General features: G+C 44.1%; 1 protein-coding gene across 3 annotated transcripts in view; it reads left to right on the forward strand.

The window, feature by feature from the left end:
• LOC115203287 (adenylate cyclase type 2) overlaps nucleotides 1-23,216 on the forward strand; it is a 77,112-nt gene that overhangs the window by 11,387 nt on the left and 42,509 nt on the right. The window lies entirely within an intron of this gene.

Raw genomic sequence — 23,216 nt, forward strand, 5'->3', positions numbered from 1 at the left:
CACATAATCAAAGCTTGATGATGAGTTGGTTATTTGAATTAGCTGTGTAGTGCTAGGGCAAAAACCAAAACATGTACCCAGGGGGGGCCCCAGGACCGAGTTTGGGAAACCCTGTTCCAGCTGACAAAGCATAACCTTTAGCTATAGAAATTGTCTTGCTGTTTTGATGAAAGAATCCCCTGGCCTATGGTCGATCCCCTTTTCAATATATGAACGTATTGTAACCCTCTGGAATTCTAAGCCTATTGCAACATAGTTGACCTTGGTGGGCTGAAATGAAAATGGCATGGTCCTTGTCGGATACAAAACCATAGCCTGCTTCTAACAGAATTATCCAGAAAACAGATAAATGTATATATTTTGTGCTCCGGTAACGACATCAATCATTGCTTTCACTGACATAATTTGTCAAAGACTGAGGCTGACTGACTGTTGCAGCTGTTGAAGCTTCCCTTTATGAAGATGTCCTTGCCCTGTTGTCAGGGAAATGAATCACGGTTGCTAAGGAAATGAGACTGTGTGTGTGTGTGGTTGACTAAGGTTTTTTTTTTTGATGCAAAGTAGACCCACATGCTTGGATGCAGTGTGCAAAAGCCATCGGAATTAATTTGTTGATTCATTTGTCCCATTGTTAGCTGATTATGCATGTGAATTAGTGGCTTTATTGACATTTTCACTCTGTAATACACTTAACCATGTCTCTGTTGTTTTTTGCTTCTGAATGCAAGAATAAGTGGGGTTAATCAGTTCCGTAAATGTGCTCTGTGTGTGTGACTGTGAGGAAAAAGGGAGCGAGAATGAGAGCCCGAGAAAGGAGAAATTAAGTTTGCTCAACCTTGGTTGCCTTGATGCTGTTGTCTGGGTTTCTATGTTCTTATATTAGAGGCATTTAAATGCTGTCAGAACCACTGCCGGGTAATCCACAGGTGGTTGATAGAGAAAGCGGGGGGGGTGTAAGATACACATGCTATTACAACTCATACAGTACCTACATACCTCAATCTTTCCAATCTGAAAACAAGGCTCCCCAAATTCTATCAGCATATCGATTGTGCTACCAGGGCCGGCAAAACCCTAGATCACTGTTATTCTAACTTCCGCGGCGCATATAAAGCCCTCCCCCGCCCTCCCTTCGGAAAAGCTGACCCCGACTCCATTTTGTTGCTCCCTGCCTAAAGACAGAAACTAAAACAGGAAGCACCCGCGCTCAGGTCTGTTCAACGCTGGTCCGACCAATCGAATTCCATGCTTCAAGATTGCTTCGATCACGTGGACTGGGATATGTTCCGCATAACTTCGAACAACAACATTGACGAATACGCTGATTCGGTGAGCGAGTTTATTAGCAAGTGCATCGGTGATGTTGTACCCACAGCGTCTATTAAAACATTCCCCAACCAGAAACCGTGGATTGATGGCAGCATTCGCGCAAAACTGAAAGCGTGAACCACTGCTTTTAATCAGGGCAAGGCGACCGCAAACATGACCGAATACAAACAGTGTAGCTATTCCCTCCGCAAGGCAATCAAACAAGCTAAGCATCAGTATAGAGACAGTGGAGTCGCAATTCAACGGATCAGACACGAGAGGTATGTGGCAGGGTCTACAGTCAATCACGGACTACAAAAGAAAATCCAGCCCCGTCGCGGACCACGATGCCTTGCTCCCAGACAGACTAAACAACTTTTTTGCTCGCTTTGAGGACAATACAGTGCCACTGACACGGCCCGCTACCAAAACCTGCGGGCTCTCCTTCACTGTAGCCAACGTGAGTAAAACATTTAAACGTATTAACCCTCGCAGGGCTGCAGGCCCAGACGGCATCCCTGGCCGCGTCCTCAGAGCATGCGCAGACCAGCTGGCTGGTGTGTTTACAGACATATTCAATCAATCCTTATCCCAGTCTGCTTTTCCCACATGCTTCAAGAGGGCCACCATTGTTCCTGTTCCCAAGAAAGCTAAGGTAACTGAGCTAAACGACTATCGCCCTGTAGCACTCACTTCCGTCATCATGAAGTGCTTTGAGAGACTAGTCAAGGACCACATCACCTCCACCCTACCTGACACCCTAGACCCACTCCAATTTGCTTACCGCCCCAATTGGTCCACAGACGACGCAATCGCCGTCACACTGCACACTGCCCTAACCCATCTGGACAAGAGGAATACCTATGTAAGAATGCTGTTCATCGATTACTGATCAGCATTTAACACCATAGTACCCTCCAAACTCGTCATTAAGCTCGAGACCCTGGGTCTCGACCCCGCCCTGTGCAACTGGGTCCTGGACTTCCTCACGGGCTGCCCCCAGGTGGTGAGGGTAGGTAACAACATCTCCACCCCGCTGATCCTCAACACTGGGTCCCCACAAGGGTGTGTTCTCAGCCCTCTCCTGTACATCCTGTTCACCCACGACTGCGTGGCCATGCACGCCTCCAACTCAATCATCAAGTTTGCAGACGACACTACAGTGGTAGGCTTGATTACCAACAATGACGAGACGGCCTACAGGGAGGAGGTGAGGGCCCACGGAGTGTGGTGTCACGAAAATAACCTCACACTCAATGTCAACAAAACAAAGGAGATGATCGTGGACTTCAGGAAACAGCAGAGGGAGCACCCCCCTATCCACATCGACAGGACGGTAGTGAAGGTGGAACGTTTTTAAGTTCCTCGGCGTACACATCACGGACAAACTGAATTGGTCCACCCACACAGACAGCATGGTGAAGAAGGCGCAGCAGCGCCTCTTCAACCTCAGGAGGCTGAAGAAATGTGGCTTGTCACCAAAAACACTCTCAAACTTTTACAGATGCACAATCGAGCGCATCCTGTTGGACTGTATCACCGCCTGGTACGGCAGCTGCTCCGCCCATAACCATAAGGCTCTCCAGAGGGTAGTGAGGTCTGCACAACTCATCACCGGGTGCAAACTACCTGCCCTCCAGGACACCTACACCACCCGATGTCACAGGAAGGCCAAAAGATCATCAAGGACAACAACCACCTGAGCCACTGCCTGTTCACCCCGCTATCATCCAGAAGGCGAGGTCAGTACAGGTGCATCAAAGCTGGGACCGAGAGACTGAAAAACAGCTTCCATCTCAAGGCCATCAGACTGTTAAATAGCCATCACTAACATTGAGTGGCTGCTGCCAGCATCCTGACTCAACTCTAGCCACTTAAATTGATTACATCCATTTTTCCATTATTAATCACTAGCCACATTATATAATGCTTACATACCCTACATTACTCATCTCATATGTATATACTGTACTCTATACATTGAATTACATCAAGATGCAGTAGATGGTATCAATAGCCACTTTAAACAATGGCACTTTATATAATGTTTTCATACCTTACATTTACGTCATTTAGCAGACGCTCTTATCCAGAGCGACTTACAAATTGGTGCATTCACCTTATGATATCCAGTGGAACAACCACTTTACAATAGTACATCTATATCTTTTTGTTTGGGGGGGTTAGAAGGATTACTTAATCCTATCCCAGGTATTCCTTAAAGAGGTGGGGTTTCAGGTGTCTCCGGAAGGTGGTGATTGACTCCGCTGTCCTGGCGTCGTGAGGGAGCTTGTTCCACCATTGGGGTGCCAGAGCAGCGAACAGTTTTGCCTGGGCTGAGCGGGAACTGTGCTTCCGCAGAGGTAGCTCATCTCATATGTATATACTGTACTCTATACCATCTACTGCATCTTGCCTCTGCCGTTCGGCCATCGCTCATCCATATATTTATATGTACATATTCGTATTCATTCCTTTACACGTGTGTGTGTATAAGGTAGTTGTTGTGAAATTGTTAGGTTATATTACTTGTTAGATATTACTGCATGGTCGGAACTAGAAGCACAAGCATTTCGCTACACTCGCATTAACATCTGCTAACCATGTGTATGTGACAAATAAATTTGATTTGACATTACTCCTACTGTAGGCATGGTTTTCATTCCAAACAAGCTGTACTTATGAGAGGTGATACAATTAGGAAAGAGGACTATAACAGCTGTATCGAGAGTAATGTATGCTACTGCTCTGGTGTGTAGATGAATGCTATGAGAAGGATAATACCCTATTTCTAAAAGGTAGAAACTGCTAAATGGCATGGAACCCTCAAATTAAAATCTGGACTTCGAAGCTTGTTCCACTGCTCTTAAAAAAAGTATTCCCCTCTAATCAGGTACTGGGACACCAGGTGTGTGCATTTAATTATCAGGTAGAATAGAAAACCAGCAGGCTCCGGACCTCGGAGGGTAAGAGTTATATACTCCTGGCATAGAATAATGGCTCTTTGTGTGCCATTTTCAAGTCAGCGTCCAGTTTTTAATTAGACACATCTGTGTAGCGAAAGAGTAAGTGAGCATGTGTGTTTTTGTAGTTTTCTAACACCAGCCGGTAAGTGAACCAGTGAAGGTTCTGGACAATGGAGCTGTGGAATCCAGTGAAAGGAGGAAATTCCTGTGGTGTTTGGGCTGAACGATCCTCCATCCTCTGACTAAATACAGCTCGGTTGCTCATTGGTATACTGTTGCCTATTTCCTGGAAAGATGTTTCATTGGTATCCTATCCTGTGGTGATTTAACAGCACCCAGTCAAGATCATACCACTGAAATGAGTCATTACCATGTTGATATGGTATACTACTAGAAGTAACACTTGGAGTGTACACTTCACACTTGTATGATTTTGGCTGAGAAACACTGAGTAAGGGCATCTGGCAATGACTCGTGTTGAGGCGGAGGAGTAGGCTGTCATCTCCATTCTCCAGCCCCACCACAGCCCCTGGTACACCAGACACACCCAGCTATAGAGAGTAGCCTCTCCTTTAGCTCAACTCTCTACCGCAGTAGGAAACTCTCCACCAGGAAGGGTGCTGGTCGCTTCAGACATTCCTGACTGTGTGGTTGTTAGACTGAGTCCTTTTTGGTCACATTACTTGGTGAATACAGGAGGAGCTTTAAAAAACAAACTGTAACCCTAGCTCTGCACATATGGGTTGCCCGCTGGCACAGACAAGGGGTGCATTGAGAGCTGTGTGAGTCTCCGTGGCAACAGGAGACAAAGTAGTGTAAGGCTCAAGACCTGAGAGGAAAACTGGATATATTAGTGTAGATACAAAACTCCATCCTAGGATCAGGATGTTTAGTGATAATTCACTGGGCAGTCCCCAACGAATCACACAGATTCAGACAGAGAGTGTGCCCTAATCAACAATGATGACAGGACTCGTGCACATTGGGGATGGGGAGGAAAGAGGGAAGCGTTAGGCGTTAGTCTTCTCCCGGCTCCATCCACATCCACTCCAGTAGTCCTCAGAGGAGGCAGTGAGGGTAATGAGAGCTCCCTGTGGTCCCTGAGCTTTTCCTGCGTCATTCCTGCTGTCTGGTTGGTTGTTCTCCGCAGCACAGCTGTAATTGAGAACCTAACAGTGCGTGCTCTCTGCTACACTTAAGGCACATGCAGAGTTGCCCTCTCCAACGTTGTCTTTTGGAGCTATTGTCATCAGCAGGGGATCACAATTCCAGTAAAAGAGTGAGGCTGATGCTTAACTGTTGCTGTCTGGCCCTGTCCTCTGTAGCCCTGTCCTCTGGCCCTGCTCTGCGGCCCTGCCCGGAGGGTGTGTAGACTCTCTGGTCTGGTCCTCAATGGCTGAGTCTGGAGGACTGGAGTTGGGCCAAGCAGCTGCTGCTAGCTTTGAGTGTTCTGGCTCTCTGGCAGATGGGGGTGACCGACGATCACTCCCTGCTGTCAAATCCCCACTACACACGTCACTAAGTTTTTAAAGTCTCCCATGCTGCATACACACAAGCTGCCATTTACACATACTCCTTTCAAACACACACATACATCAATGCACTGACATGTTTGGCATTAACTGGAAGTAAAGCTTCTAAGCACTGCCTCAGGCTTTCACGGTATGCTCAGAATGAACACTACTTTTTCCGATAGTGTTCTGATTTACAACACCGCATAGACTCCTCTATTTGTGCAAACAGGCAGTCTGCACCACCTCTTTCAAGACTTGTTCACCTCTAAGTGATTTCTACATCTTCTACATCTCTAAGTGGTTTCTACATCTTAAAGAGGACAAATTGTACGCCCTATGAGATCAACTTAAAGGCCACCAAGCCTGAATGACATTACTGTCTGTCTCCTTTCTGTGATCAAGTCACCAGTGTCACTGCCTTGACTGCTGCTGATGTTACAAGTCAGAAATCACAAAATGTTTGCTCAAGTCTACGTATTTTACGTACTGCTGTGCTTTCCTGTAACCCCTAACCCCCGTCCCTTTAACAGACCTGGGTACAAATTAATGATATGTATTAACCCTAGATGACTGACGGGGGCGCTGTTTTGAAGCCACCGTGCAGCCATTTTGGTACTCCTCAATTGTTTAAAAAAAATAATAATTTGGGAAGCGATAGAAATGCATTTATTAATGTCTACAGACACCTTAATGCATACTTTTAAATTATATTAAGGGAAGTGAACATGACAATTTTAAAAGACAAAATGACATGTTCCTTAAAATATATTTTTTAGGCGTACTAATGTTATTGACCCTACTACAACAAAGAAATGCTTTTTAAAATGTGTAATTTATTGAATTACTGTAGAATTCCATTCATTCCTATGGAGGTCTGCTCCTTCTGGGGAGTGCCAATATGGTGGTTGGAGGCCTCAAAGCCTCTCATTGGCCATTTTACATAGCATCCACAGTCCTGGATTTCTACACATCATTGGTTTAAATACAATTTAGGGTATTTCAATTACTTTCAAAAACATCTCGAAGTAAGTATTTGAATATGTTTTCTTAGAAAATATAAGTAGTTGAATATTGGCATGTGTTTGAAAATACTGAAATACACAGTCGAGTGTATTTTCAAATACAAATATTTAAATACATGCATTTAAACATGCACTATGCAGAAATCGCTGTGCCATTTCCTGGTTGCTAAAAGTCTAATAGCCTAATTTCAGTTTGTGACAAAACAATCAGTCATTGTGTAGAGAGTCATTGTACCATCTAAACCTCTGTGAAATATATTTTCCATAACCCAAAATATTGTATTTTCAGCTGTTTGAAGCTGTTGAACAAAGCCGAAAGTAAAAGATGCAAAAATGAAACTTAAGAACGGGAAGCATAGAAATAACGCACATAGAACAGAATCTACCACTTCTTAGACTTGCTTTCAATGAGAATTAAAGATCTATAACTTGCATTTCTATGTGAATTTGGCCGGGTAGCCCAAAACGTTACATTGTAGCTTTTAAACCCTGGTCTGTTTGGTCCTAGGGTAATTTGAAATAATGTATTTGATAATAGTTTCAAATAGTAGGCTAAAAACACTAAAATACAATGAAAATAAGTATTTCAAATGCACATTTATTTGAACCCAGCTATGCCTGGTGATAAAACATGTTTTTTTCCCGAGTGCTTTTCAAGCACCGAAAGACGCTTGTACGATAAGCCCATCTCTCCTCACGACAAGGCATCATTTAACTGATGTGAACTGTCTGTATATGTAAAGCCCCAAAATGAGGACAGATGTGGCCATCAGACCTACCCGCAGGCAGCGTCTGCCTGACCCAGAGCCCTAAGACCCTCAGCTGCTGCTGCTCTGGAGGAATTACTGGAGGATTACATTTTTTTGATTTGTGGTGAAGCTGTAATCCACTAGCCTGGCTAAACCAGACTGAAAACTACAGCGCCTGAGTGTAGTGGCGTCATAGACCTTAGGAATTGGAACACTATAGTAATTTAATAGGATCTCTATGAGCGGCATTCTGTCTGTTTTAACCAGGCTAGTAGGCCTAATCCACATGCCTACTCTATTAGAGACTAAACTTCAGGACAGCCTTTGGAGAGACTGTGGGGTGGCGGGGCAATGAGAATCTGAATTGTGTGTGGAACCAGATCAAATGATGGGCCTTGTACACTAGTACTAGGAAGTAAATAGTATGGTGGGATGGATGAAGTCAGTCTGTGCACAGACTCACAGGGGGAATTTTAATCCTCTGATCTAAAAGCTTTTGTCTAGTGCTACAGTAATGAACTGCTGCATTTGAACATTAGATTGGTCAGTCTTGTCTGATTGATATTAGTGAGGGTCAATGGATGCTTTGTGATAACTGTGTGTGGGTGTGTTACCAAGTGTTGCAATAGTAATCAAAGGCTCTTCAATTATTGCGTAACAAACCCTTTGTTAAAGTGATAAAGAAATCACATCTGTGAAAGACTGGCTGGCCTTAATTTGATATTGATTACAAACAATCTCACCACCCTGCTCTACAAACACTATATCTAGGAGAGAGGTTATATAAATGGCCGCGGGAAGATGTGCATTTTTCTCCCCGTGCTGCTGACTGCTATTTTGGTTCACTCTTACTGGAATAATAAAGGCCCAATGCACTACTTTGGTGAGATTTATTTTTTAAATACATTTTTTATTTAATTCTGATTTGTTACCCCGACAAATCAGAATTAAATAAAAAATGTATTTCCCACGGCTATGGCCGTTTTTTTTTCTCCAGCTGTGGGTTTTAGTAGAGCAGGGCAATATGGATAAAAATCCATATCCAGATAATTCAGTAAATTTATCATGATAACGGTAAATTAAATGATACGTTTATGACATTTAATGTGCATCACAGTTTTTCATATAACTTTTTTTATATTAGTAGTTATTGAAACTACAACTACTTCTAATGTTGCATCTATCAATTGTACCATTAACAATCACCCATATTAGGAAACTTATTTCATTTTAAACCTCACATTTCTCTAGTAGGCCCCTATAGGTCATTTATCGTAATGAACAATATCAGCCAAATGCCCACGATAAGTGGACGGTTTGGTCGATATCGATGATGTTCAGTTATTGTACCAGCGCTAGGTTTTAGGTCAGCCTAAATTTAGTGTGAGTATGGTTTCAGTTTCCATGCACAGTAGGTTATGTTTAATGGTCCCAGAAGAGCATTTTTGTTCAATGCATCACTAAACATCATAGTTGGTCATAAACACAAACATTCTCGTATTATCGGACCAGAGTTTAGTCACATTATGAGCCTGGCTTCATGTTCAGGAGAGTGCAGATATAGGCCTAGACGTTACACACACACAAAGTGCTGCTACTATAGTATACAGTGGACTCATATGCTTATGGAAAGTCACACCTGCCCAGTTTGCAGCTGTGTAAACACAGTCTATACAGTAGAAAGCACATACTGTATGCATAATATTGATGTCGATATATTCGTTCATGTACTTAGATAATTTTCATTCTGAGGAAATAAATACAGCTTCTGCTCTCTGGAAGCTCAGTTGTGACTGGTTCACTGACTTACTGATGTATACAGTGAGGGAAAAAGTATTTGATCCCCTGCTGATTTTGTACATTTGCCCACTGACAAAGAAATGATCAGTCTATAATTTTAATGGTAGGTTTATTTGAACAGTGAGAGACAGAATAACAACAAAAAAATCCAGAAAAACGCATCTCAAAATGTTATTGATTTGCATTTTAATGAGGGAAATAAGTATTTGACCCCTCTGCAAAACATGACTTAGTACTTGGTGGCAAAACCCTTGTTGGCAATCAGAGGTCAGACGTTTCTTGTAGTTGGCCAGCAGGTTTGCACACATCTCAGGAGGGATTTTGTCCCTCTCCTCTTTGCAGATCTTCTCCAAGTCATTAAGGTTTCGAGGCTGATGTTTGGCAACTCGAACCTTTAGCTCCCTCCACAGATTTTCTATGGGATTAAGGTCTGGAGACTGGCTAGGCCACTCCAGGACCTTAATGTGCTTCTTTTTGAGCCACTCCTTTGTTGCCTTGGCCGTGTGTTTTGGGTCATTGTCATGCTGGAATACCCATCCGCGACCCATTTTCAATGCCCTGGCTGAGGGAAGGAGGTTCTCACTCAAGATTTGACGGTACATGGCCCCATCCATCATCCCTTTGATAAAGTGAAGTTGTTCTGTCCACTTAGCAGAAAAACACCCCAAAGCATAATGTTTCCACCTCCATGTTTGACGGTTGGGATGGTATTCTTGGGGTCATAGGCAGCATTCCTCCTCCTGCAAACACGGTGAGTTGAGTTGATGCCAAAGTGCTCCATTTTGGTCTCATCTGACCACAACACTTTCACCCAGTTGTCCTCTGAATCATTCAGATGTTCATTGGCAAACTTCAGACGGGCATGTATATGTGCTTTCTTGAGCAGGGGGACCTTGCGGGTGCTGCAGGATTTCAGTCCTTCACGGTGTAGTGTGTTACCAATTGTTTTCTTGGTGACTATGGTCCCAGCTGCCTTGAGATCATTGACAAGATCCTCCCGTGTAGTTCTGGGCTGATTCCTCACCGTTCTCATGATCATTGCAACTCCACGAGGTGAGATCTTGCATGGAGCCCCAGGCCGAGGGAGATTGACAGTTCTTTTGTGTTTCTTCCATTTGCGAATAATCGCACCAACTGTTGTCACCTTCTCACCAAGCTGCTTGGTGATGGTCTTGTAGCCCATTCCAGCCTTGTGTAGGTCTACAATCTTGTCTCTGACATTCTTGGAGAGCTCTTTGGTCCTGGCCATGGTGGAGAGTTTGGAATCTGATTGATTGCTTCTGTGGACAGGTGTATTTTATACAGGTAACAAGCTGAGATTAGGAGCACTCCCTTTAAGAGTGTGCTCCTAATCTCAGCTCGTTACCTGTATAAAAGACACCTGGGAGCCAGAAATCTTTCTGATTGAGAGGGGGTCAAATACTTATTTCCCTCATTAAAATGCAAATCCATTTATAACATTTTATGTGTTTTTCAGGATTTTTTTGTTGTTATTCTGTCTCTCACTGTTCAAATAAACCTACCATTAAAATTATAGACTGATCATTTCTTTGTCAGTGGGCAAGCGTACAAAATCAGCAGGGGATCAAATACTTTTTTCCCTCACTGTATGTCATTCAACACTGGTATAAAAAAATGTATATTGTCCGGTATGTTCATGTACTCGCTGGAAAAGGGAGTCGAGTTGTGACTGGTTCACCAACTGACTGACTCATATGATTCATTGGAAAATTTACAACAACCAGGTTATGACAGCTCAGTGTTAAAAACATGGACCATATGGCCATGTCAACACCCTTCACTGTATGGCACCATGGAAAATTACCCTCATTAAGCCTAGCTGGTGCTGAAGCTGGTGTCTCCCTCCCTTTCTCCCTACAACACCTCAGTAGCAGAGGTCAACACTGTCTAGACTTCAAATCTACTTAAGTGATAATGCCCTCGAAGCCGGTGTTTGGAGGATATATTGGCATGGGTGTTGTTGCAAACCATGCTAATGTATCCTCCAAACACCTGCTTCGAGGGCATTATCACTTTTATACAACGGGTTATCAACATAATCAAATAATGATTGACATATTTTCATTAACGTTATTTTGATGAATTTATTCATTTTTATTTATTTATTTATTCATACTATGCTTGTTCGTTCTATTGGTTCAGTTGCCAGAGACACGACCCAGTCGTTAAGTATTTTTGTTCCAGTCGTTTGTTAGGAATGTTCCGTTGCCATGATGGCTGGCAACCTTCTTATTCCTTGCTTGCTAGCTTGTCAACTTTGGCTAACACATTCACGTCAAACATTGCAGCCTGTCACGCCTGCTCCCGCTTCCCCTCTCTGGAGCTCGAGAGGCTGCCCTTCATTACGCACACCTGTCACCATCATAACGCACATCTGTGCATATTAGATTCATGTGGACTCCTTCACGTTTTGATTGCCTTCCCTATATCTGTCTGTTTCCTCTGTTTCATCCCCATGTCAGCATTGTCGTGTTTGTTTTCTCCCTGTCCAGACGCTGTCCGTATTCTGTTCCTGTCCGTGTTTCATTAAATGTTCACTCCCTGTACTTGCTTCTCGTCTCCAGGGGCTGTCCTCACAGAATGCTGACACCATTATTTGAAGCATCAGGGGGTTCTTGATTTTAGTTTTTGGTGGTGACGTCGGGTCAGGGTGACGCTGGAACCGGTGGTGCCTCAGCTGGCTCGTCGGGCTTCCACGCCTCGGCCGGCTCGTCGGGCTTCCACGCCTCGGCCGGCTCGTCGGGCTTCCACGCCTCGGCCGGCTCGTCGGGCTTCCACGCCTCGGCCGGCTCGTCGGGCTCCCACGCCTCGGCCGGCTCGTCGGGCTCCCACGCCTCGGCCGGCTCGTCGGGCTCCCACGCCTCGGCCGGCTCGTCGGGCTCCCACGCCTCGGCCTGCTCGTCGGGCTCCCATGCCTCTGCCGGCTCGTTTGGCGCCCACGCCTCTGGGATGCCAGGTGGCGCTCCTAGAGGGTGGTGTGGGGTGGGGGTACTGTCACGCCTGCTCCCGCTTCCTCTCTCTAGCCTTCAAGGGCACCAGGCTGCCCTTCATCACGCACACCTGTCACCATCATTACGTGCATCTGCGCTCATTGGACTCACCTGGGCTCCTTCATTTTTTTTATTGCCTTCCCTATATCTGTCTGTTTCATCCCCGTGTCAACATTATTGTCATTTTTGTTTTCCCCAGTCCAGACACTGTCTGTATTCTGTTCCTGTCTGTGTTTCATTAAATGTTCACTCCCTGTACTTGCTTCTCGTCTCCAGCGTCTGTCCTCACACAGCCAGAATAAAGTAGCTGCATTTGCGTTTGTTTAAGCTGTTTTCCAGTGAATTTCTTTTGGGGGGGATACATCTATAAAAATGAGCGATTTCGCCTGGCATAGAACATTTGCTCTCTCGCCAGGCCACTGTTCAGAAGAGATGGCTAACACAATCACTTCAAACTGAAGCTGGAATGACAGCAAACTAGCTGCATTTCGTGTTTTTCTATTGACATTTCTTTGTAAATACGCATAAAAATTATGCTGATTTCATGATTTTGACTGGCTGAGAAAAGCTGCCAGTCTGTCTCGTCCCAACTCCCGCTACGCTCATAGGACAGCTGTTACTGCTGTGTACGGGAGGCAAAGTCAGGTGCAGGAGAGCAAAGTAGATTTAACAGGCACACTTTTATTCCGGTCAAGAAATGGGCACAAAATGACATCAAAACACGGAACATGTACAAAAGTATAGCCATTGAAACATCACACATAACAATTACACACAAAGACATGGAGGGGAACAGAGGACTAAATACATGCAGTGTGATTAGATAATGAAAACCAGGTGTGTATGGAAACAAGACAAAACAAATAGAAATATGAAAAATGGAGCGGCGATGGCTAGAAAGTCGGTGACGTCGATCGCCGAACACCGCCCGAACAAGGAGAGGAGCCTACTACGGTGGAGATCGAATTTCAAAGTTGAAACAATGTTGCAAATGTCGGAGAGACAGACCAAGGTTATTACAATTCTCCACTGTTGAAACACAAATGCTAGTCTAAAAGAAATGGAAAATAATGTCTAGATGCTTTTTTACAACGTATATGTAAATTGCTTGGCAAGGTTGATGAGACAGTGGATTGCACAGTCAGATGGAACAGAGTAAATAGGCATTTCAATGTCATAGATTTAGCCAGTGGTATCTTGTGGAATAGACACTGTCTGGAATGCGATTTTAACCAATCAGCGTCCAGGATTAGACCCACCCGTTGTATAATCTACTGTACTGCACTCTGTTGGGATTATTTTATGGTTTTGAGTGTGTAGTTCATAATATTTCTATGATGTACTTGCTGAGATTTCTCTGAGGCGGTGTCAGTAGTTCATTGGCTAGCATACTGAGTAGTCATTATGGCTCCATGATCAGTGCCGTGGTGGTGGAGGCAGGGCCAGGGAGGACCGTGAGAGGGGCCCAGAGCCAGACCCTAGCAGGCTGCTGTGATGGGAGGGGTTGGGAGGTCCTGGGCTGGGGCACTTAGCCAGCACGCCTCGGCCTGGCCTGGCTCTGCTAACAGAGGGGTTATGAAACCAGAAATAGGGATGTGGTTGGCTGCACTGACTGGAAACAATGCTCTCTTCTTTCTTTCCTTTTCATATTCTTTCCTCCTCCAGTGTTTTCTTTTTGTCTCCATTTTAGAAAAATGCTTTACTCGCATGCACAGTGAGCTATTGATTATTCAGTATGGGAAGGAAGGAACACTTATGATATTGAATGTGCAAGCAGTGGTTCTCATCATGTCCATAACTAGCTACATCTTGAGAGAACAAGAAATTACTCAGTCTGACTGATTCAACCTAGATATTGGCTTTTAATGATTCATTTTCTATGAATATCACTGTTCAGGATCATTCATTGTGTTTGTGTATGTGTGTCGTAACAAAATGGATGGCTCCACTTGTGTATATGTGACACAGCGTTTGTGGAAGTGAATGTGAAACACTTGTGTGTGACAAGGGCCCGGCATCTGACCCACGCTTTCGCTCTCGCCTGCACTTCCTGTGTTTATCATAAACAAGCTATGATAAAGTAAAGAGCTGAAAACAGCCTGAGATAACATCCTGTTAATGTCATTGTCTTTCGGCAGCTCTCCCTGCTGCACCAAGCTAATTCAATACCACTGGATGATGCTACTGGGGGTGAGGGGGAGCCTGATCTAATTTGAGGACAGTGCATTACTGTACATATTTCAGTCAGCTGTGAGACCGTGCAGACAGGGTCCTGTTGTGTGGTGAGTTAGTTGACTCTGGTAGCCTGGTTAAACGAGACTGAATGCAGCGCCCTGAGTGAAATGCACTTATTTTCTTGATATACAGTGCCTTCAGAAAGTATTTACACCCCTTGACTTATTCCACATTTTGTTGTGTTACAGTCTGAATGTAAAATGGATTACAATTACATACTGTGTCACTAGCCTACACACAATACCCCATAATGTCAGTGGAATCTTTTTAGACATTTTTACAAATGAATAACAAATGTAAGGCTGAAATGTCTTGACTCTAAGTATTCAACACCTTTGTTATGTCAAGCCTAAATAAGTTAAGGAGTAAAAATGTGCTTAACAATTCACATAATAAATTGCATGGACTCATTGTGTGCAATAATAGTGTTTAACATGATTTTTGAAAGACTACCTCATCTCTGTACCCCACACATACAATTATAGGTCCCTCATTCGAGCAATGAATTTCAAACACAGATTCAACCACAAAGACCAGGGAAGTTTTCCAATGCCTCGCAAAAAAGGGCACCTATTGGTCGATGGGTACCAATAGGTGGTATTTGTATTTATTATGGATCCCCATTAGCTGCTGCCAAGGCAGCAGCTACTCTTCCTGGGGTCTGGCAAAATTAAGGCAGTTATACAATTTTAAAAACATAACAATACATTCATTACAGAATTCACAACACAATGTGTGCCCTCAGGCCCATACTCCGCTACTGCATATCTACAACGCAAAATCCATGTGTGGATAGTGCATATGTAATTGTGTGTGTGTGTGTGTGTGTGTGTGTGCATGCATGTGTCTGTGTTACCTCACAGTCCCCACTGTTCCATAAGGTGTATTTTTACCTGCTCTTTAAATCTGATTCTACTGCTTGCATCAGTTACCTGATGTGGAATAGAGTTCCATGTAGTCATGGCTCTATGTAGTACTGTGTGCCTCCCATAGTCTGTTCTGGACTTGGGGACTGTGAAGAGACCTCTGGTGGCATGTCTTGTGGGGTATGCATAGGTGTTCGAGCTGTGTGCTAGTGTTTTAAACAGACAGCTTGGTACCTTCTGCTTGTCAACGCCTTTTACAAAAACAAGTAATGATGAAATCAATCTCTCCTCCACTTTGAGCAATGAGAGATTGACATGCATGTCATTAATGTTAGCTCTCTGTGTACTTTTAAGGGCCAGCCGTGCTTACCTCTTCTGAGCCAACTGCAATTTTCCCAAGTTCCTCTTTGTGGCACCTGACCACACTACTGAACAGTAGTCCAGTTGCGACAAAACCAGGGCCTGTAGTAGAGGTCGACCGATTATGATTTTTCAACGCCGGTACCGATTATTGGAGGACCAAAAAAAGCCGATTTAATCGGCCGTTTTTTTTTTTTTTTTTTTTTTTTTCATTTAAAAAAAAAGTTAAATGTGCAATTTTTTTGTTGTTGTAATAATGACAATTATAACAATACTGAATGAACACTTATTTTAACTTAATATAATACATCAGTCAAATCAATTTAGCCTCAAATAAATAATGAAACATGTTCAATTTGGTTTAAATAATGCAAAAACAAAGTGTTGGAGAAGAAAGTAAAAGTGCAATATGTGCCATGTAAAAAAGCTAACGTTTAAGTTCCTTGCTCAGAACATGAGAACGTATGAAAGCTGGTGGTTCCTTTTAACATGAGTTTTCAATATTCCCAGGTAAGAAGTTTTAGGTTGAGCTATTATAGGACTATTTCTCTATACCATTTTGTATTTCATATACCTTTGACTATTGGATGTTCTTATAGGCATTTTAGTATTGCCAGTGTAACAGTATAGCTTCCGTCCCTCTCTTCGCCCCTACCTGGGCTCGAACCAGGAACACATCGACAACAGCCACCCTTGAAGCATCGTTACCCATCGCTCCACAAAAGCCGCGGCCCTTGCAGAGCAAGGGGAACAACTACTCCAAGTCTCAGAGCGAGTGACGTTTTGAAACGCTATTAGCGCGCACCTAGCTAACTAGCTAGCCATTTCACATCGGTTACACCAGCCTAATCTCGGGAGTTGATAGGCTTGAAGTCATAAACAGCGCAATGCTTGAAGCATTGCGAAGAGCTGCTGGCAAACGCACGAAAGTGCAGTTTGAATGAATGCTTACGAGCCTGCTGCTGCCTACCATCGCTCAGTCAGACTGCTCTATCAAATCATAGACTTAATTATAATATAATAAACACACAGAAATACGAGCCTTAGGTCATTTAATATGGTTCAATCCGGAAACTATCATTTCAAAAACAAAACGTTTATTCTTTCAGTGAAATACGGAACCGTTCCGTATTTATCTAATGGGTGGCATCCCTAAGTCTAAATATCCCTGTTACATTGCACAACCTTCAATGTTATGTCATAATTATGTACAATTCTGGCAAATTAATTACGGTCTTTGTTAGGAATAAATGGACTTCACACAGTTCGCAACGAGCCAGGCGGCCCAAACTGCTGCATATACCCTGACTGCTTGCACGGAACGTAAGAGAAGTGACACAATTTCCCTAATTATAATAAATTCATGTTAGCAGGCAATATTAACTAAATATGCAGGTTTAAAAATATATACTTGTGTATTGATTTTAAAGAAAGGCATTGATTTTTATGGTTAGGTTTGGTGCAACGACAGTGCTAAATCATCACCCGTTTGGCGAAGTAGGCTGTGATTCAATGAGAAATTAACAGGCACCGCATCGATTATATGCAACTCAGAACACGCTAGATAAACTAGTAATATCATCAACCATGTGTAGTTAACTAGCGATTATGTGAAGATTGATCGTTAATTATAAGTTTAATGCTAGCTAGCAACTTACCTTGGCTTCTTGCTGCCCTCGCGTAACAGGTAGTCAGCCTGCCATGCAGGCTCCTCGTGGAGTGCAAAGTAAGGCAGGAGGTTAGAGCGTTGGACTAGTAACCGGAAGGTTGCAAAAACGAATCCCCGAACTGACAAGGTAAAAATCTGTCGTTCTGCCCCTGAACAAGGCAGTTAACCCACTGTTCTTAGGCCGTCATTGAAAATAAGAATGTGTTTTTAACTGACTTGCCTAGTTAAATAAAGGTGGGGGAAAAAATCGGCCAAATCGGTGTCCAAAAATACCGATTTCCAATTGTTATGAAAACTTGAAATCGGCCATTCCGATTAATCGGTCGACCCCTAGCCTGTAGGACCTGCCATATTGATGGTGTTGTTAAGAAGGCAGAGCAGCGCTTTATTATGGACAGACTTCTCCCCATCTTAGCTACTGTTGTTTTGATCCACGGTTATCCCAAGCAGTTTAGTCACCTCAACTTGCTCAATTTCCACATTATTCATTAGGAGATGTAGTTGCGGTTTAGGGTTTAGTGAATGATTTGTCCCAAATACAATGCTTTTAGTTTAGGAAATACACTGCTCAAAAAAATAAAGGGAACACTTAAACAACACAATGTAACTCCAAGTCAATCACACTTCTGTGAAATCAAACTGTCCACTTAGGAAGCAACACTGATTGACAATAAATTTCACATGCTGTTGTGCAAATGGAATAGACAACAGGTGGAAATTATAGGCAATTAGCAAGACACCCCCAATAAAGGAGTGGTTCTGCAGGTGGGGACCACAGACCACTTCTCAGTTCCTATGCTTCCTGGCTGATGTTTTGGTCACTTTTGAATGCTGGCGGTGCTTTCACTCTAGTGGTAGCATGAGACGGAGTCTACAACCCACACAAGTGGCTCAGGTAGTGCAGCTCATCCAGGATGGCACATCAATGCGAGCTGTGGCAAGAAGGTTTGCTGTGTCTGTCAGCGTAGTGTCCAGAGCATGGAGGCGCTACCAGGAGACAGGCCAGTACATCCGGAGATGTGGAGGAGGCCGTAGGAGGGCAACAACCCAGCAGCAGGACCGCTACCTCCGCCTTTGTGCAAGGAGGAGCAGGAGAAGCACTGCCAGAGCCCTGCAAAGTGACCTCTAGCAGGCCACACATGTGCATGTGTCTGCTCAAACGGTCAGAAACAGACTCCATGAGGGTGGTATGAGGGCCCGACGTCCACCGTGCAGGACGTTTGGCATTTGTCAGAGAACACCAAGATTGGCAAATTCGCCACTAGCGCCCTGTGCTCTTCACAGATGAAAGCAGGTTCACACTGAGCACGTGACAGACGTGACAGAGTCTGGAGACGCTGTGGAGAACGTTCTGCTGCTTGCAACATCCTCCAGCATGACCGGTTTGGCGGTGAGTCAGTCATAGTGTGGGGTGGCATTTCTTTGGGGGGCCGCACAGCCCTCCATGTGCTCGCCAGAGGTAGCCTGACTGCCATTAGGTACCGAGATGAGATCCTCAGACCCCTTGTGAGACCATATGCTGGTGCGGTTGGCCCTGGGTTCCTCCTAATGCAAGACAATGCTAGACCTCATGTGGCTGGAGTGTGTCAGCAGTTCCTGCAAGAGGAAGGCATTGATGCTATGGACTGGCCCGCCCGTTCCCCAGACCTGAATCCAATTGAGCACATTTGGGACATCATGTCTCGCTCCATCCACCAACGCCACGTTGCACCACAGACTGTACAGGAGTTGGTGGATGCTTTAGTCCAGGTCTGGGAGGAGATCCCTCAGGAGACCATCCGCCACCTCATCAGGAGCATGCCCAGGCGTTGTAGGGAGGTCATACAGGCACGTGGAGGCCACACACACTACTGAGCCTCATTTTGACTTGTTTTAAGGACATTACATCAAAGTTGGATCAGCCTGTAGTGTGGTTTTCCACTTTAATTTTGAGTGTGACTCCAAATCCAGACCTCCATGGGTTGATCAATCGGATTTCCATTGATTATTTTTGTGTGATTTTGTTGTCAGCACATTCAACTATGTAAAGAAAAAAGTATTTAATAAGATTATTTCTTTCATTCAGATCTAGGATGTGTTGTTTAAGTGTTCCCTTTATTTTTTTGAGCAGTATATTTAGGACTAACTTATTCCTTGCTACCCATTCTGAAAACTAACTGCAGCTCTTTAAGTGTTGCAGTCATTTCAGTCGCTGTAGTAGCTAACGTGTATAGTGTTGAGTCATCCGCATACATAGACACACTGGCCCACAAAACACCAGTCTCAACGTCAACAGTGAAGAGGCGACTCCAGGATGCTGGCCTTCTAGGCAGAGTTCCTCTGTCCAGTGTCTGTGTTCCTTTGCCCATCATAATATTTTATTTTTATTGGCCAGTCTGAGATATGGCTTTTTCTTTGCAACTCTGCCTAGAAGGCCAGCATCCTGGAGTCGCCTCTTCACTGTTGATGTTGAGACTGGTGTTTTGCAGGTACTATTCAATGAAGCTGCCAGTTGACGACTTGAGGAGTCTTTCTCAAACTAGACACTCTAATGTACTTGTCCTCTTGCTCAGTTGTGCACCGGGGTCTCCCACACCTCTTTTCTATTTTGGTTAGAGACAGTTTGCGCTTTTCTGTGAAGGGAGTAGTACACAGCGTTGTACGAGATCTTCAGTTTCTTGGCAATTTCTCGCATGGAATAGCCTTCATTTCTCAGAACAAGAATAGACTGACGAGTTTCAGAAGAAAGTTCTTTGTTTCTGGCCATTTTGAGCCTGAAATCGAACCCACAAATGCTGATGCTCTAGATACTCAACTAGTCTAAAGAAGGCCAGTTTTATTACTTCTTTAATCAGAACAACAGTTTTCAGGTGTGCTTACATAATTGCATGTTGCATTGATCTAATGATCAATTAGCCTTTTAAAATGATAAACTTGGATTAGCTAACACAACGTGCCATTGGAACACAGGAGTGATGGTTGCTGATAATGGGCCTCTGTACACCTATGTAGATATTCCATAAAAAATCTGCCATTTCCAGCTACAATGGTCATTTACAACACTAACAATGTCTACACTGTATTTCTGATCAATTTGATGTTATTTTAATGGACAAAAAATGTGCTTTTCTTTAAAAAATAAGGACATTTCTAAGTGACCCCAAACTTTTGAATGGTGGTGTACATTTAAATGTGAAAAATCATGGAATTGCCCAGCTGTGGCTTACTCTGACTCATAAAAATGTAGTATGAATGGTGGTCTCCTGCACAACAATCCCACCAGGTCAAAAATAGTTTGCTCCCCTTCAATTGTAGTGGCAACTTTTTTTCATTTCCTAGCCTTCACATGTCGCGAGGCCAAAGAGAAGACGACATCCAGTCCCTTGAACTTCACGTCCTCTATGACCTTGTGTTAATGCACGTTGCCAGTTTGCGACAGCAGCCATGTGCATTCTCAATCTCGGTGGCTGGGCTCTGGGTTGGCGATGACGTCTGTAGTTTTGTGCTGCGGCTGCTCCAGGAGTCAAATGACGCCAGTTTGCGAGGCCTCTGTGAGAATGCCTCGATTTGCCTCAGCTCTTTCAGAGAGAAAGGCCTCCCAGACAATGCAGTGCAGTTACTGCTATTCATCCTGTTCTTGAGAGACTCCAGCCTATTCAAGCCAGGCCGCTATTCCAGCACTGCTCCGCACGACTCCACTCAGCGGCAGAGACAGACAGAGATCCGCTGCATCGGTCCTTTGCCATGGCAACTTTAGAATTGGAACATAAAGAGGTTGTCGGGCTGGGAGCTGTAATATCAAGCCGTTGTCTCACAAACAAGCGCTCTATGGCGGTGTTAAATGGCTGCCTCTGGACAAAACATCCTGGAATGATCAGTACTAGTATCCTACTGTCTGACTGAGACAGACCTATTCACTGATTGTTAACATCGTGGGGAACTGGGCCATCTGCCCCAGTACGAGACTGCTCTCCAAATGTCTTCATTATTTCCTTACTGTCCTGACCTCCTAACATTGGAATGCACACAGACAGTATGTCAGACAATGAAAGTGATCCCGGTTTAACCAACATACAGAGTAAGACAAAGTAGGCTACAAAGCCACTGAAAAGCACGAAAAAGACATTGCGAAAGAGCACCCTCTTGTCATGAGCTGCCTGGCTTAAGTGAACAGGAAGATGTGCATATTGAAAGGAGAACCATCATCCTGAGTTTCATTGATAAGCAGAAGTTCCCGAGAGCCTTCTAGATAATAAGTCTCCCCTGACTGCTCTCTGAGATATACTTTCTCAGTGCCGTTTCACCGTTCCTTTGTCCCAGAACCATTCTCTAACAGTACCACCCTTAATGGTCTATTTAGACTTCCCTCACAGTCGTGGCTCATTGTCTATCTCCATCTGTCTATCTCTGCCTCTGTATCTCTCACTGCGGACTCATAACTTACTCTCTAAGTCTCCCTGTTTAAGGGTGATAACACCAACCTACTGTGCTGCATTATCCAGGAGATGAGTAGCCATGACAAAATGGGACCTTTGGTCCTTTACTGTCTGCCATTGGGGCCTGGTTATCCTCCCATTCATTCACCCTCCCTACTGTTTACTCTGGTTACGTGCATGAGCAGTCATCTAGCCTGTGGGTTGAAAGGTCTGAAGGAGCTAAATCAGAGAAATGATCTCATATTTCCCAACAAGTCTGATGTAAGGCTTGTAGTGTTTTGTGTGGGTGTTCTTTTTGAAGGAGTAATTTCCTTCATATGAATAGTGTGTGTATATCATAGATCTGAGGGGCCCTGATCTCCTCAGGGCCCCAGCTGTTTTCTAATAGAGAAGGATCCCTTACCAGTATATGCTTTACCTCGTCCTCTGCTTTAACTCCCTAACTCGGTCTGTTAGTCAGACTGCAGGATAGCCTGGGTAGTACAGGATAGGGGCTGGGTAAAGGGTTGTTAGATGTTTGGCAGTAATAGTCTTATAGTAATAAAAGGAACAGTTAAACAGCAAGGCTGTAAATCGCTGACCGGACCTCCATCAACACACGGCCTGTTGTGACAGAGCAGATTGTCACTATGACTGGAGCATCTGAGTGGTTGGCTGGCTGGGATATCCAATCACACAGCCCAACAGGTGTCCCTCCCTCTCTGGCCTTTAGGTACATAATCTCATCAGCCTTTGTTATTTTATGGCACATGGCAACTGTTGCAGTTGCCATGCTAAAAGACAAACAGGCAACAATGCTTCATACTGTTAGGACAGGTCCAGGAGTCAGGACTATTAGCAACTGCTGAGATGAGGTTTATATTAACTAACTTTATGCAAGGATAATTTCATATTGTTTCAACCCAGCAACATCTAGCGCCTCCCAAACACACCAGCCTGTTTATGAAGCCAAGAATGTAATCCCTTCTCCGAAATGAGAGGTGACATCATAATCAATCTCTGAGCCCAATGGTTTACGGTCACGCCCATATTGTAGCTGTGCTGTTGTGTTCTGTGATTTTATTATCAGGTGAGACAAAGACCAGCCGCTGGGCCCTCTTTAAACCAACCAGAAAGGATGCCTAATACTTCCTACTTCGTGCTTGAGACGAGAGCCTCCCAAATTATTTTTCATTCTGCCTTAGATTTGTAAATACAACGTAGCCTCTGATTCACTGAGCAAACTTCCTGTGTGCCAGGGAGCCAGCCAGCAAGGGCAGACCGACTAAGGGGAATCAGACTCCTCATATACTCACTGGCTT

The sequence above is a fragment of the Salmo trutta genome, chromosome 12 (genome assembly GCF_901001165.1).
Source record: "Salmo trutta chromosome 12, fSalTru1.1, whole genome shotgun sequence".
NCBI lineage: Eukaryota > Metazoa > Chordata > Actinopteri > Salmoniformes > Salmonidae > Salmo > Salmo trutta.